We start from the raw sequence: 14,198 nt of genomic DNA, 5'->3' as shown, positions 1-14,198 counted from the left end.
GTTGGAATCGATCTGCAGACGGCCAGCAGCTCCGTGTCACCTTATCTCGATCCCGCAATGACAACCAGGTGAAAGTCCGCAACGAACCGAACCCCAGGCAAGGCCGTCTACTTAACGAGGAGAGAAAATTCACGCGAAATGTCCTTTTCAACGAAGCCTTCCGGATGTAAAATGAAATAAGCTTTTAATGAAGAAATAAAATCATCTAATTCAAAACACAACACGATTCAAAGATGTTTCATTTTAAAACTTCAAAACGGAGCACGGGGCGCTGGCGTGAATGCGTCCTTCGTGTGCCGTAAATGTTGTGACTTTCCTGGCCGAAGGCCCGAAAATGCTTGGACCCTTATTGGTGCACAGCGTCTCAACTGCAGAAGTAGGGCTTGCTTCAAGCGAAAGGTACGAACATCCAGACGTGAATCAGCAAGGTGCATTTCTAGTCCTAGTTAGACAAATCGACGTCAACACGTAACACAAAACTGCAATTCGTGTTGTAGAGAATGTACCTCCTCCTATACGTGTAACTTTTAAGTGGTATGCCTTGTAACTGATGAATGATCCGAGCGTGCTCCTTATTTCAAAGACGATGAGTTGCTCCAGAGGCCGATGCTTCGTGAAACACAAAAGTACCCTTTGACCCATATCACAAGAACAACGGGTCTCACCTGAGTTCTCTGTACAGGTTACTTCCAAACAGACACACTTTGTCCTAACATCACTTATTCAATGTTTAGCCCTCAGACAAAATGTTACATGCACACGCACAATCAGACAAGCATTCATTCTAAATTGACAGGCATTTTAACAAAATTTAATTACTGCAGTGAAATATACTGCATCAGGTTACATCGTATTAACAAGAAGCTATTTTTTTTTAAATATGCACCGTCTACTTAACAGTGTATGTACAACGTACTATTGCCATTTGCACGCTGGCGTCTCGGTAAAAATTAATAACATTCTAAACATTACCTACAAAGTCACGTAGAAGGGAAATAATAAGAGAATAATAATAATCAAATAAATTCTCACGACGTTCGCAAGTAGCCAAAACGTCGTGAGAATTTTATTTCATGTTTTATTTTTATTACCTTATTATTTCCCTTCTACGTGACGTTACCGAAAGAACCAAGAAGATGAATCCCTGCAGTCACGAAAGCTTTAAATCGAAAAATTACCTACAAACTCTACAACTAAGATGCCACATGAACCAATGCCCCCTACTGACAGGCTCTTGCCAACATGCAGGCCGGTGCAGGGCCACCACCTTGTGCCACACAGGGGCAGCTGCTACTTGGGGGTGCTCTTCGAGTGTTTGAAACGGGATACAAAACTCCGAGTTGCTGAGACAATCTAGATTTGAAGTTTGTGACTGCAGGGATCCATACTCCTTGGTTCTTTCGGTAAAGTCACGTAGAGGCGATTAAGCAGGCACCATATAAATGCAATTGATAAAATAGTGAATGCTTGGGAGCTTATTGGCTCTCGCTCCTGGATAGAGATCAACCCAACCCACAGGTCCACAAAGACTGGCCGCTCGCTCTCACCCTGCAGGTTGAACCTAGGGACTGAGTGTTCAACTTCACATTCTTGTCATTAAAGGCCTTTGACAAAGGTGCATCTATTGGAGCGACATCGTCTCTGGCTTACACATCTACCGGGTCTCCACTTGATGTTGTATTGTCTAGGAGTAAGTCCACCCACACTTCCACAAACTGCTGGGATCCATGCTCTTTGGTTCCATTCGCTAAAGTCACGTAGGTAAAAAATAAAAAAAAATCACGACGTTTCGGCCACAACACAAGTGGCCTTTTTTGTTGTTTTATTTTTTACCTACGTGACTTTACCGATTAGAACCAAATAGTATAGATCCTTTCAGTCACGAAAGCTTCAAATCTAAAACTGCTGGGAGTTGCCTCGCTCTGCCTCACAGTCAGAATTCTCCTCCTGCTTCACGTTGCCTCCATCAATATGAAGGTCCCATTTTGGAGTTGAATCTTCATCTTCACATTTCACCTTCACTTCTTTGCTCTTCACCATCACTTCTTCCCTCTTCACCTTCACCTCTTCATATTTCACCTCGGTTCCTTTTCAGTGTCAAAGCTGGGATTTTCCTCCGGTTCTGGTATAATGAGGGATGGGCTTATTGTGGCACTTTGACTTTCACAAGCTGATTTCAAACTCCACTCCTTGTGGATCTTCTGATGCTTCTGTGTTCTCTGGTGTACTTGAAGATGTTGTTGCTGTGAAAACGCCTTCCTGCACGGAGTGCACCAGAAGGGTTTCTCTCCCGTGTGTGTTCTCTGGTGTTTTTTAAGAGCAGATGAATGTGCAAATGCCTTCACGCACACACTGCACTTGAAGGGTTTCTCTCCTGTGTGTGTCCTTTGGTGTATTACAAGAGCAGATGACTGTGCAAACGCCTTTCCACACACACTGCACCAGAAGGGTTTCTCTCCCGTGTGTGTTCTCTGGTGTATTACAAGAGCAGATGAACGTGGAAACGCCTTCCCACACACATTGCACTTGAAGGGTTTCTCTCCCGTGTGAGTTCTCTGGTGCCGTGTGAAATCTCCAGTACGATCCGTGCTGTATGCACACCGGTCGCATTGTTGACTCGTCATACCGAGCTGCGCCGAGCGCCTTTGCTCCATCAGACCAATTCTGCAGGTCAGCTGCAGACAGAAAAAAATAATATCCACACCATCTACACGACAGTATCGAGGCACAGAGGAATGCATATATAGTCACATGTGACTTACACGTCTATACTTATTCATATATTCATGATGCAGTAAAAACTTTCCCAAATTCATCACAGGGCTGTTATGGCACACAATGAGAGGGCAAATGGTCATAAACATGCATGGAAGCCCTCGATTCTTCAAAATGAATGTTCACCCAAAACCCCGAGCACACAATTTCGGCTGTCTGGCTACAAAAGGAATATTTATGAGAGCTAAATTCAGCTGACATAGCAAAGGGTGTTGAAAACAATACTATTTGTGTTATGCAGAAATTCATAAATTAATGTTCAATCACAACTTAGAGGTGTGAATCCAGGGTCAGATGTCCTTGAATGCTGGGATGAACAGTTCCGACTTCAGCTGAATGTGTGTGCTGTGTTCACCTCCAGTTTCCATTCTTATAAAGAGTTCCAGAGGAAAACAAAAGTAAACTACTGTTATGCTATAACCTCCGTGTTCAACAGAGTTAATAGACGTTACTGCAAACACAAACTGTACACCGTCACTGGGTAAACAGGCGGTGGCGTGTCTAGAATCACGCCTGGCCATCTTAATCTGTTTGGCATGAATGCTTCCTCACTCCACCAAATAATTAATCGAGGATCAATTAACATAGCCGAGGCTAACTGGAGTTTGCGTGTCTCTCTCCGTGGTGAGATGTTAACTACCTCACCTGGTATACAGGAAGTCGTGGGTTCGATCCCGACCCTGATGCCTGCTGTATATTTGGAGTTTGTGCGTCTCTCCGTCTATCGTCTTTGACCGATAAACATTGACACACGTATTCTTGGTTCTTTTGGTAAAGTTACGTAGATAGGAAATAACAATAACAGATAATAACAATAACAGATAATACAATTAAATTTAATAAAGACTACTTGTGTTGCAATCAAAACGTCGGTTTTTTTTGCTTTATTTACTATTTTTTATTTTGTTATTTTTATTTTATTTTCTATCTACGTGACTTTACCGAAAGAACCAAGAATAATAATTCCTGCAGTCACCAAAGTTTTAAGTCAAAACATTCACACACGTTGACAAAGCCCCACCTTGTGTTGTTGTGGGCAGGTCGCTTCTGATAACAAGAGCGGTATAGCAGCTCAAGCGGGCTTGGCCTGCAACAAAAGAAAATAAAAACTGCGTGAATATTTACAATAAAACAAAGTTACAAAGTGGCGAGCCGGGTGAAGACAAATTAAACTTAAGCGAGATAATTAAAGTGAACGCAATCAGGCGAGGGCAGGAGGCAAGGCCCCGCGTGGCTAGGCCCCGCGTTGTAAAGTTCCAACCTGGACATCGATTCCCATGCTCGCTGCTACTCAACTGACATCCCTGAGAGAGAGAGCGAGGCTCTACCTTGGTAAACAACAACAACCACCACCACAACGATGAGAATTTCTCACCTCGGATTTCAGTGCAAGCGCGCACACGGCAGCTTCCTGTTGCCTAGCGACAGCAGGAAGTAGTATGACGTCACTTCCCTCCCACGAGCGGCTCTATAACTGAATACATTATGTTAATGAGGCCGTCCCATATGTCGAGCGATGGGGGCGTGGGCGCTGAACCCGTCGCAATAAACTCGCGACGGCTTTAACGAATACATTATGTTAATGAGCCACCAGTCACTGGGCGTAGTTTTGCCCAAATGAGGATTGCCACTGGAACGATATCGGCAGCGACCCAGGTGGAGGTGACGTCACGCTCAAGAACGCGGTGGACTGATGAATACCTTGGTGACATGACGTCACTACGGAGGGAAACCTCCCCCTGGCGTTTCACGCCGATGAGGTAATGCAGAGTGGTGACGTCACAGAGTTGGAGTTTAAGTTGATTTAGATTCATTTTCCATTGCTCCCTCCCTTGGGTGTGTGAGCTCAGCTACAACAACGTGGACAGTATTGTGTATACACTGTGTGTGTGTGCACTGTGTGTATGTACACTATGTGTATACAATGTGTGTGTCACTGTGTGTCTACACTGTGTGCCACTGTGTCACTGTGTGTGTGTACACTGTGTGTGTATATATACACTGTGTGTGTACCGTGTGTGTGCACTGTGTATATACTGTATGTACAATGTGTGTGTACACTGTGTGTGTACAATGTGTGTGTACATTGTGTGCACACTGTATGTACACTGTGTGTGTACACTGTGTATACACTGTGTGTACACTGTGTGTGTGTACACTGTGTGTGTACACTGTGTATGTGTACACTGTGTGTATACACTGTGTGTGTACGCTGTGTGTACACTGTGTGTGTGTACACTGTGTGTGTGTACACTGTTTGTGTCCGCATTGAACCGAACCCCCCGGCAAGGCCATCTACTTAATGACGAGAGAAAATTCACACGAAATGTCCTTTTCAATGAAGTCTTCCACATGTAAATTGATACAAGCTTTTAATGAAGAAATAAAATCATCTAATTCAAAACACAACACAATTCAAAGATGTTTCATTTTAAAACTTCAAAACGGAGCATGGGGTACTTGCGTGAATGCGTCCTTCATGTGCAAATGTTGTGACTTTCCTGGCCTGAAGGCCGTCAATGTGTTGGACCCTTATTGGTGCACAGCGTCTCAACAACAGCAGTGGGGTTTGCTTCAACCGATAGGTACGAACATCCAGACGTGAATCAGCAAGGAGCATTTCTAGTCCCAGTTAGACAAAATCTACATCAACACATAAGACAAAACTACAATTCGTGTTGTAGAGAATGTACCTCCTCCTAAACGTGTAACTTTCAAGTGGTATGCCTTGTAACTGATGAATGATCCGAGCGTGCTCCCTATTTCAAAGACGATGAGTTGCTTCAGAGGCAAACGCTTCGTGAAACACAAAAGTACCCTTTGACCTGTATCACAAGAACAACGGGTCTCACCCGAGTTCTCTGTACAGGTTACTTCCAAAACACACACGCACTTTGTCCTACCATCACTTATTCAATGTATGACCCTCAGACAAAATGTTACATGCACACGCACAATCAGACAAGTATGCATTCTAAATCATTGACGGGCATATTAACAACATTGAATTACTGCAGCGAAATTGACTGCATCACGTTACATCGTATTAACAAGAAGCTATTTTACAAATACGCACTGTCTGCTTAAGAGTGTATGTACAACGTACTATTGTTGCGTCATTCAAAACGAGTAGGCCGTTGCATGCTGGCGTCTGCGTCAAAATGTAGCAAATTCTAAACATTACGCTACAAATAATAGATCACGGAGTTTCGATGGCAACACAAGCAATCGTCATCAGGTGGGACAAGCACAGCAGCAAGAAGAAGAAACTGCTGGAGTAGGCGCCTACTACTTCAGCAGTTTCTCTTGCTGTGGTTGTCCCACCTCATGACGATTGCTTGTGTTGCGATCTAAACGCCGTGGTCTGTTATGTTTCTACCCACGTGATGACTTTACCGAAATAACTCAAGAGTGTGGATTCCTGCAGTCACGAAAGCTTCGAATCAAGATTGCCTACAAACTACACAACTGAGATGACGCATCAATCATCGCCCCCTACTGACAGGCTCTTGTCCACATGCAGGCTGGTGCAGGGCCACCACCTTGTGCCGCACAGGGGCAGCTGCTACTTGGGGATGCTCTTCGAGTGTTTCAGACGAGGTACGACACAAAACTCCGAGTTGCTGAGGCGATTAAACAAGCACTGTGTAAATGCAATTATTATAACATAGTGAATGCTTGGGAGCTTACTGTCTCTCGCTCCTGGTTAAAGATCTACCCAACCCACAGGTCCACAAAGACTGGCCGCCCTTACTCTGCAGGTTGAACCTAGCAACTGAGTGTCCAACTTCACATTCTTGTCATTGAAGGCCTTTGACAAAGGTGCATCTATTGGAGCGACATCATCTCAAGCTTACACATCTACCGGGTCTCCACTTGACTTTGTATTGTCTCGGAGGAAGTCCACCCACACCTCCACTTCCACAAACTGCTGGGAGTTGCGTCGCTCTGCCTCACAGTCAGAATTCTCCTCCTGCTTCACGTTGCCTCCATCGATGTGAAGGTCCCATTTTGGAGTTGAATCTTCATCTTCACATTTTACCTTCACTTCTTCGCTCTTCACCATCACTTCTTCCCTCTTCACCATCACTTCTTCACATTTCACCATCACCTCTTCACATTTCACCTCGATACCTTTAAAAGTGTCCAAGCTGGGATTTTCTTCTGGTTCGTGTTTCATGAGGGATGGGCTCATTGCGGCACTTTGACTTTCACACGCTGATTTCAGACTGTACTCCTTGTGGATCTTCTGATGCTTCTGTGTTCTCTGGTGCATTTTAAGATTTGATGAATCTGAAAATGTCTTCCCACACACAGTGCACCTGCAGGGTTTCTCTCCCATGTGTGTTCTCTGGTGTGTTTTAAGAGCAGATGACCGTGAAAATGCCTTCCCACAAACGCTGCACTTGAAGGGTTTCTCTCCTGTGTGTGTTTTCTGGTGTCCTTGAAGATTAGATGAATCTGAAAATGCCTTCCCACACACAGTGCACTTGAAGGGTTTCTCTCCCGTGTGTGTTCTCTGGTGTGTTTTAACATGATATGAATCTGGAAATGCCTTCCCACACACACTACACTTGAAGGGTTTCTCTCCCGTGTGTGTTCTCTGGTGTTTTTTAAGAGTAGATGAATCTGAAAATGTCTTCCCACACACACTGCACCTGAAGGGTTTCTCTCCCGTGTGTGTTCTCAGGTGTGTTTTAAGAGCATATGACTGTGAAAATGCCTTCACACACACACTGCACTTGAAGAGTTTCTCTCCCGTGTGTGTTCTCTGGTGTTTTTTAAAAGCAGATGACTGTGAAAATGCCTTCCCACACACACTGCACTTGAAGGGTTTCTCTCCTGTGTGTGTTCTCTGGTGTGTTTTAAGAGCAAATGAACCTGAAAATGTCTTCCCACACACAGTGCACCTGAAGGGTTTCTCTCCCATGTGTGTTCTCTGGTGTTTTAAGAGTAGATGAATCTGAAAATGCCTTCCCACACACAGTGCATTTGAAGGGTTTCTCTCCCGTGTGTGTTCTCTGGTGTGTTTTAAAAGCAAATGAACCTGAAAATGTCTTCCCACACACACAGCACCTGAAGGGTTTCTCTCCCGTGTGTGTTCTCTGGTGTTTTTTAAGAGTAGATAAATCTGAAAATGTCTTCCCACACACACTGCACCTGAAGGGTTTCTCTCCCGTGTGTGTTCTCTGGTGTGTTTTAAGAGCAGATGACCATGAAAATGCCTTCCCACACACAGCGCACTTGAAGGGTTTCTCTCCTGTGTGTGTTCTCTGGTGGGTCTCAAGAACTGATGGCCATGCAAATGCCTTGTCACACACAGTACATTTGAAGGGTTTCCCTCCTGTGCGAGTTCTCTGCTGCTGTGTCAAATTTCCAGTCCGATCCGTGCTGTATGCATGCTGGTCACATTGTTGAATTGTCGTACCGGCTTGCTGTGCTGAGTGCCTTTGCTCCATCAGACCAGCGTCAGCTGCAGACAGAAAATAAGAATATCCACACCATCTACACGTCAGTATCGAGCCATGGAGGAATTAATATATACAGTCACACGTGACTTACACGTCTATATTCATTCATGTATTCACGACTAGCTGTACTACCCGGCTTCGCCCGGGACTTGGATCCACCACGTCCGGCCGCCTTTGTCTCCCCAGTGGCGATGTTCACACCGCAGCAGTTACTCGTTTGAGGCTGAGTCGACCTAGGGGAGGCCCAGAAGCGGTTCAAATAATCGTCGCCGGTGGTGGCCATGAGCGGGAATTGAACTCGGGTCGCCGGGTTCGTAGCGCGGCGTAGTGCTAACCGCTACACTGCAATGCGTTACGCTTACACACACACAGACACACACACAGACAACGCTAACCGCTACACTACAATGTGTGACGCTTCCACACAACAACAACCGCCATTCGCCACTAAGTGGCGGTGACGTCACCACGACGCTTGTGCCAGGCTATGTGCACCGTGAGGCCACGTGAAGTGTCGAACGCCCGCTGGCAGGTCACTGGGCAGACCCAGGTGCCACGGGTCGACTGACTGAGATGACTGGCTGATGCACCACCTGTGCCCCCTACTGTGCCAACCTGCTGTGCTTTAGCCACCCGGCGCTCCGCTCGTTGTTCTGAGCGTCGCTCCTCCGCCCTCCGTTGTTGTTGGAGGGCGACTGCCTCCAACTGCCCAGTAGCATCCTTCACGAGCCTCCTCCACAGAGGCCGATCTTGACACCGCTGGTACCAGTCATCGGCAAGTCCACTCAGCTCCACGTCCTCCTGTACCACATCACTCCATCTCTTCTCTAGCCCGTGCCGCGCCCGCTTAGCCCCCTCAATCCGGCCAAACAAAAGCTGTTTCGGCATGCGGTGGCTGGGCATGCGGGCTACATGACCCAGCCATCGCAGCCTTGCCTGCCGGAGGAGCTCACCGATGGGACCCTGCCCAGATCTTTCAAGGATTTGTGAGCTCCTCACACAATCCAGTCTGGTTAATCCCAGGATGGATCGTAGGCAGGCCAGCATAAATGTTTCTAACCGGCAAAGATGTTCCATTAGGGGGGTCCACGTTTCGCAAGCGTAGAGAAGGGAGGGAATGACCGTGGCCGAGAAGACCTGAAGCTTAGTGCGGAGCGACAGACCAGGTAGCTTCCACACAGCGTTACGCAACCGATGAAAAGATGTTGCCGCTCGACTGAATCGGAGTGAGACCTCTGCTGTTAAACTGGAGCCAGTCATAAGCACACTGCCCAGGTATGGGAAACTCTCTACTCTCTCCACAACTGCCCCATCACCGATTGGGAGTTGTGGGGGTGGAGTGTCCGATGGTACAAAATACCCAGGCAGGTGCTTAGTTTTGGTGGGGCTGATAGTAAGGCCCCACCTCTTAGTGGCACGCTCCAGTCTCAGCAGCAGCGTGTGAAGAAGTGATGAGCTTCCACACACACACAGACACACACACAGATACACACACAGACACAAACACAGACAACGCTAACCGCTACACTACAATGCGTTACTCTTCCACATGCGAGGGTCACGTGACAGATTTGACGTCACAGGTCACTTGCCGTGCAAAAAATCTATACATTATTGAGCTCCCCCCCCCCCAGAAACAAAAGTGTATTTGTATGTTTGCACGGTGTACAGTCTGCAAAGTACCCACATGGCAAATTTCCAGTTTGTTGCATGTCGGGAAGTACGCTAAACATTTTGAACAGACAACACAATCACAACTTTGCCTTTTATATATATTTGGAGATGCAGTGAAAAACTTTCCCAAATTCATCACACGGTTTCAGTTTTTTGATTTTCAGTTTGATTTATTTTGGTTATAGTCCTGTGAGCCATTCGGCTCTTGAATCGGGTGCAACCACAACAAGCAACAAAACAAAAACACGACCAAGAAAAACATCTTACAGTGACTATGTGTGACTGTGCAAACAGCACTGTCATGGCACGCAATGAGAGGGCAAATGTCATAAATATTCCTGTAAGCCCTCACATCTTCAACATTAATGTTGCCATAGAAACGTTGTGGGGTTTTTTGCTTCATTGTAAAAAAGAAAAATTATCATCTGTTATTTTTATTTAATTTCCTATCTACGTGACTTTACCGAAAGAACCAAGAATATTAATTCCTGCAGTCACCAAAGTTTTAAGTCAAAACATTCACACACGTTGACAAAGCCTCACCTTGTGTTGTTGTGGGCAGGTCGCTTCTGATAACAAGAGCGGTATAGCAGCTCAAGTGGGCTTGGCCTGGTGAAAAAAACAAAAACTGCGTGAATATTGACAATAAAACAAAGTTACAAAGTGGCGAGCCGGGTGAAGACAAATTAAACTTAAGCGAGATAATTAAAGTAAACGCAATCAGGCGAGGGCAGGAGGCAAGGCCCCGCGTGGCCTAGGCCCCGCGTTGTAAAGTTCCAACCTGGACATCATTCCCATGCTCGCTGCTACTCAACTGACATCCCTACGAGAGAGAGGGAGGCTCTACCTTGGTAAACAACAACCACCACAACCACAATCGCAATGAGAATTTCTCACCTCGGATTTCAGTGCAGGAAGCGATAGCTTCCTGTTACCTCGTGACGTCACGCGGGTAAGCAGGTAACGTGACGCCACATCCGGGGTACGAGACACGCTCCTCCCACAATGAGCTGCTCCGTAAATAAATAACTTATGGAATGAATCAATTATGCTACTGTTACCCGTCCCATATGTCGTGGGGTGCTGAACCCGTCGAAAAAAACTCGCGACGGCTTTGACGAATACATTATGTTAATGAGCCGCCAGTCCTGGGCGTAGCTTTGCCCAAATAAGGATTCGCACTGGAAGGAAATCGACAGTGATACAAGCAGAGGTGACGTCATGTTCAATAGCGCGGTGGACGGAGAGGGGTGAATACCTTGGTGACATGACGTCACTAGCGAGGGACACCTCCCCCTGGCGTTTCACGCCGATGAGGTGACTGAGTAGTGACGTCACAGAGCGGGATTGGAGTTGATTTAGATTCATTTTCCATTGCTCCCTCCCTTGAACTCAGCAACAAAAACGTGGACATTGCATCCCACTGGGATTTTTATCACACAGCGTTGGTGTACCGTGCTTTTTTCAGGAACATTTTGCTGTTTTTTTCATGGATTTTCTGTTTGCAGAGTCACACAAAGTAGTCACTTTAAGATGTGTTTCTTGTTTGTGTTTGTTGTGGTTGCACTTGATTCAAGAGCCGAATGGCTCACAGGGCTATACCAAAATATATAAACTGAAATTATTGTGTACACACTGTGTGTACGTACACTGTGGGTGTGTACACTGTGTGTGTGTACACTGTGTGTACACTGTGTGTGTGTACACAATGTGTGAGGGGCACCGCAGGCGGTCAGGCTTGCTTCAACCCTTGGTCGTGAACATCCAGACGTGAATCAGCAAGGACCATTTCACGTCCTAGTTCGGCAAAATCTACGTCAACACGTAAGACAAAACTACAATTCGTGTTGCAGAGAATGAACCTCCTCTACGTGTAACCTCTGAGTGGTGTGCCATGTAACTGAATAATGATCCGAGTGTGCTCACTATTTCAAAGACGATGAGTTGCTGCAGAGGGAGATGCTTCCTGAAAACGCAAAAAATACCCTTTGACCTGTATCACAAGAACAATGAGTCTCACCTGAGTTCTCTATACAGGTTACTTCCAAACACACACACACTTTGTCCTAACATCACTTATTCAATGTTTGACCCTTATAGACAAAATGTTACATGTACGCACACAATCAGACAAGTATTAATTCCAAATTATTGACAGGCATATTAACAAAATTGAATTACTGCAGTGAAATATACTGCATCAGGTTACATCGCATTAACAAGAAGCTATTTTAAAAATACGCACCGTCTGCTTAACAGTGTATGTACAACATACTATTGTAGTGTCATTCAGAACGAGTAGGCCGTTGCATGCTGGCGTCTGGGTCAAAATTTATCAAATTCCAAACATTGCCTACAAACTCCACAACTAAGATGCCAAATCAACCATTGCCCCCTACTGACAGGCTCTTGTCCACATGCAGGCCGGTGCAGGGCCACCACCTTGTGCCACACAGGGGCAGCTGCTACTTGGGGATGCTCTTCGAGTGTCTGAGACGAGATAGAAAAACTCCGAATTGCCAGAGGCGATTAAGCAAGCACCATATAAGTGGAATAATTAAATAACAAAAATCACGACGTTTCGGCCACAACACAAGTGGCCTTCATCAGGTGAAGGGACCGTGCTGTCATGATGAAGGCCACTTGTGTTGTGGCCGAAACGTCGTGATTATTGTTATTTTATCTTTTACCTACGTGACTTTACCGAATAGAACCAAAGAGTATGGATCCTTGCAGTCACGAAAGCTTCAAATCTAGAATGGAATTATTAAAACCGAGTGAATGCTTGGGAGCTTATTGGCTCTCGCTCCTGGTTAGAGATTAACCCAACCCACAGGTCCACAAAGACTGGCCACTCTAACCATGCAGGTTGCATCTAGGAACTGAGTGTTCAACTTCACATTCTTGTCATTAAAGGCCTGTGACAAAGGTGCATCCATTGGAGCGACCAGAGTGGAGTCGGCTCCGGGAGAGGCAACCACCTCGCCCCACGCCGCTCCTCCACTTCGAGGTCTGCGGAGAACTTCGCCACCACCACCACCAGTGTGGCGATCTTCACGGCTGTGCTCACTGTGGTTTTGCTGCTTACGCAGCCGGTGGTGGAACTCCTCAGAGGATCTCGGCGTGGGGGTTCGAACATCAACGGCTCCAACGCCACCACTACCACCATCACGATAAACAACTACTCGGGACTCATGAAGGACGTCTCTCCACCGGCAGCGGTCGCCACCTGGGGACCGATGTTCACCAGCGGCCACGCAGACGGACAGGAGAGGGACGGCCCAGCCTGGCCCCCCTGGGATGTCCTGGCTCATGGACAGCGCGCCGACTCCTCTCCTGCACGCTGCGGGTCAGCTGTGCAGTAGCCACAGTGAGGACATAGTGGACAGCGTGCTCCCTGCCCTAGTGCAGGCTATGGGTCAGCTGTGCAGTAGCCACAGTGAGGACATTGTGGACAGCTCGCTCCCTGCCCTACTGCAGGCTATGGGTCAGCTGTACAGCGGCTGCCAGGACATAGTGGACAGCGTGCTCCCTGCCCTACCGCAGGCTATGGGTCAGCTGAGCGGCAGTTGCCAGGACATAGTGGACAGCGTGCTCCCTGCCCTGCTCCACGTCGTGCGTCAGCTGTACAGCGGCAGCAAGGAGGCCATCGGCTCCACCGTGCCGCTGAACACCCCGCACATCGCCGTGCGTCTCCGGCATTTCGTACGTCGCAGAGTTGAGTGAGCAACATCCATCGTCATCAGCCACGGTCAATCCACTAGCGGGTAGAGACCTCCACGTGCCGTCGCCACCTCCCACGATGCCGCTGTGCGATGATCCATCCAGCGCCTGACACGTGGAGCGATTTCATTGCTTCATCTCCCCACTGGGCATCCTCTCGGATGACCACCTCGCCGCCCATCGGCATCACTCGCCCCCTTCGCGCCCTCCACCGACCCCCCTCAACTCCACCCGCGGTGTTTTCAACAGCCTGGTTGGGCACTGGAACGGTATCCCGGACAGTGCCGGATTAAGCTCGTGCGGGTCCTGTGGCATGTATTATAAAGGTGCCCAAAATAAAATAAAAAAAACACAATTATTAAAACGCAAAGTTACACATCTACCGGGTCTCCACTTGACTTTGTATTGTCTCGGAGGAAGTCCACCCACACCTCCACTTCCACAAACTGCTGGGAGTTGCCTCGCTCTGCCTCACAGTAAGAATTCTCCTCCTGCTTTACGTTGCCTCCGTCGATGTGAAGGTCCAATTTTGGAGTTGAATCTTCATCTTCACAT

The sequence above is a fragment of the Petromyzon marinus genome, unplaced genomic scaffold, assembly GCF_048934315.1.
Source record: "Petromyzon marinus isolate PM22_M1 ecotype Great Lakes invasive population unplaced genomic scaffold, UKy_Petmar_22M1.pri1.0 PM_G_Scaffold_9, whole genome shotgun sequence".
Lineage (NCBI taxonomy): Eukaryota > Metazoa > Chordata > Hyperoartia > Petromyzontiformes > Petromyzontidae > Petromyzon > Petromyzon marinus.
This window is presented reverse-complemented; position numbering follows the sequence as displayed.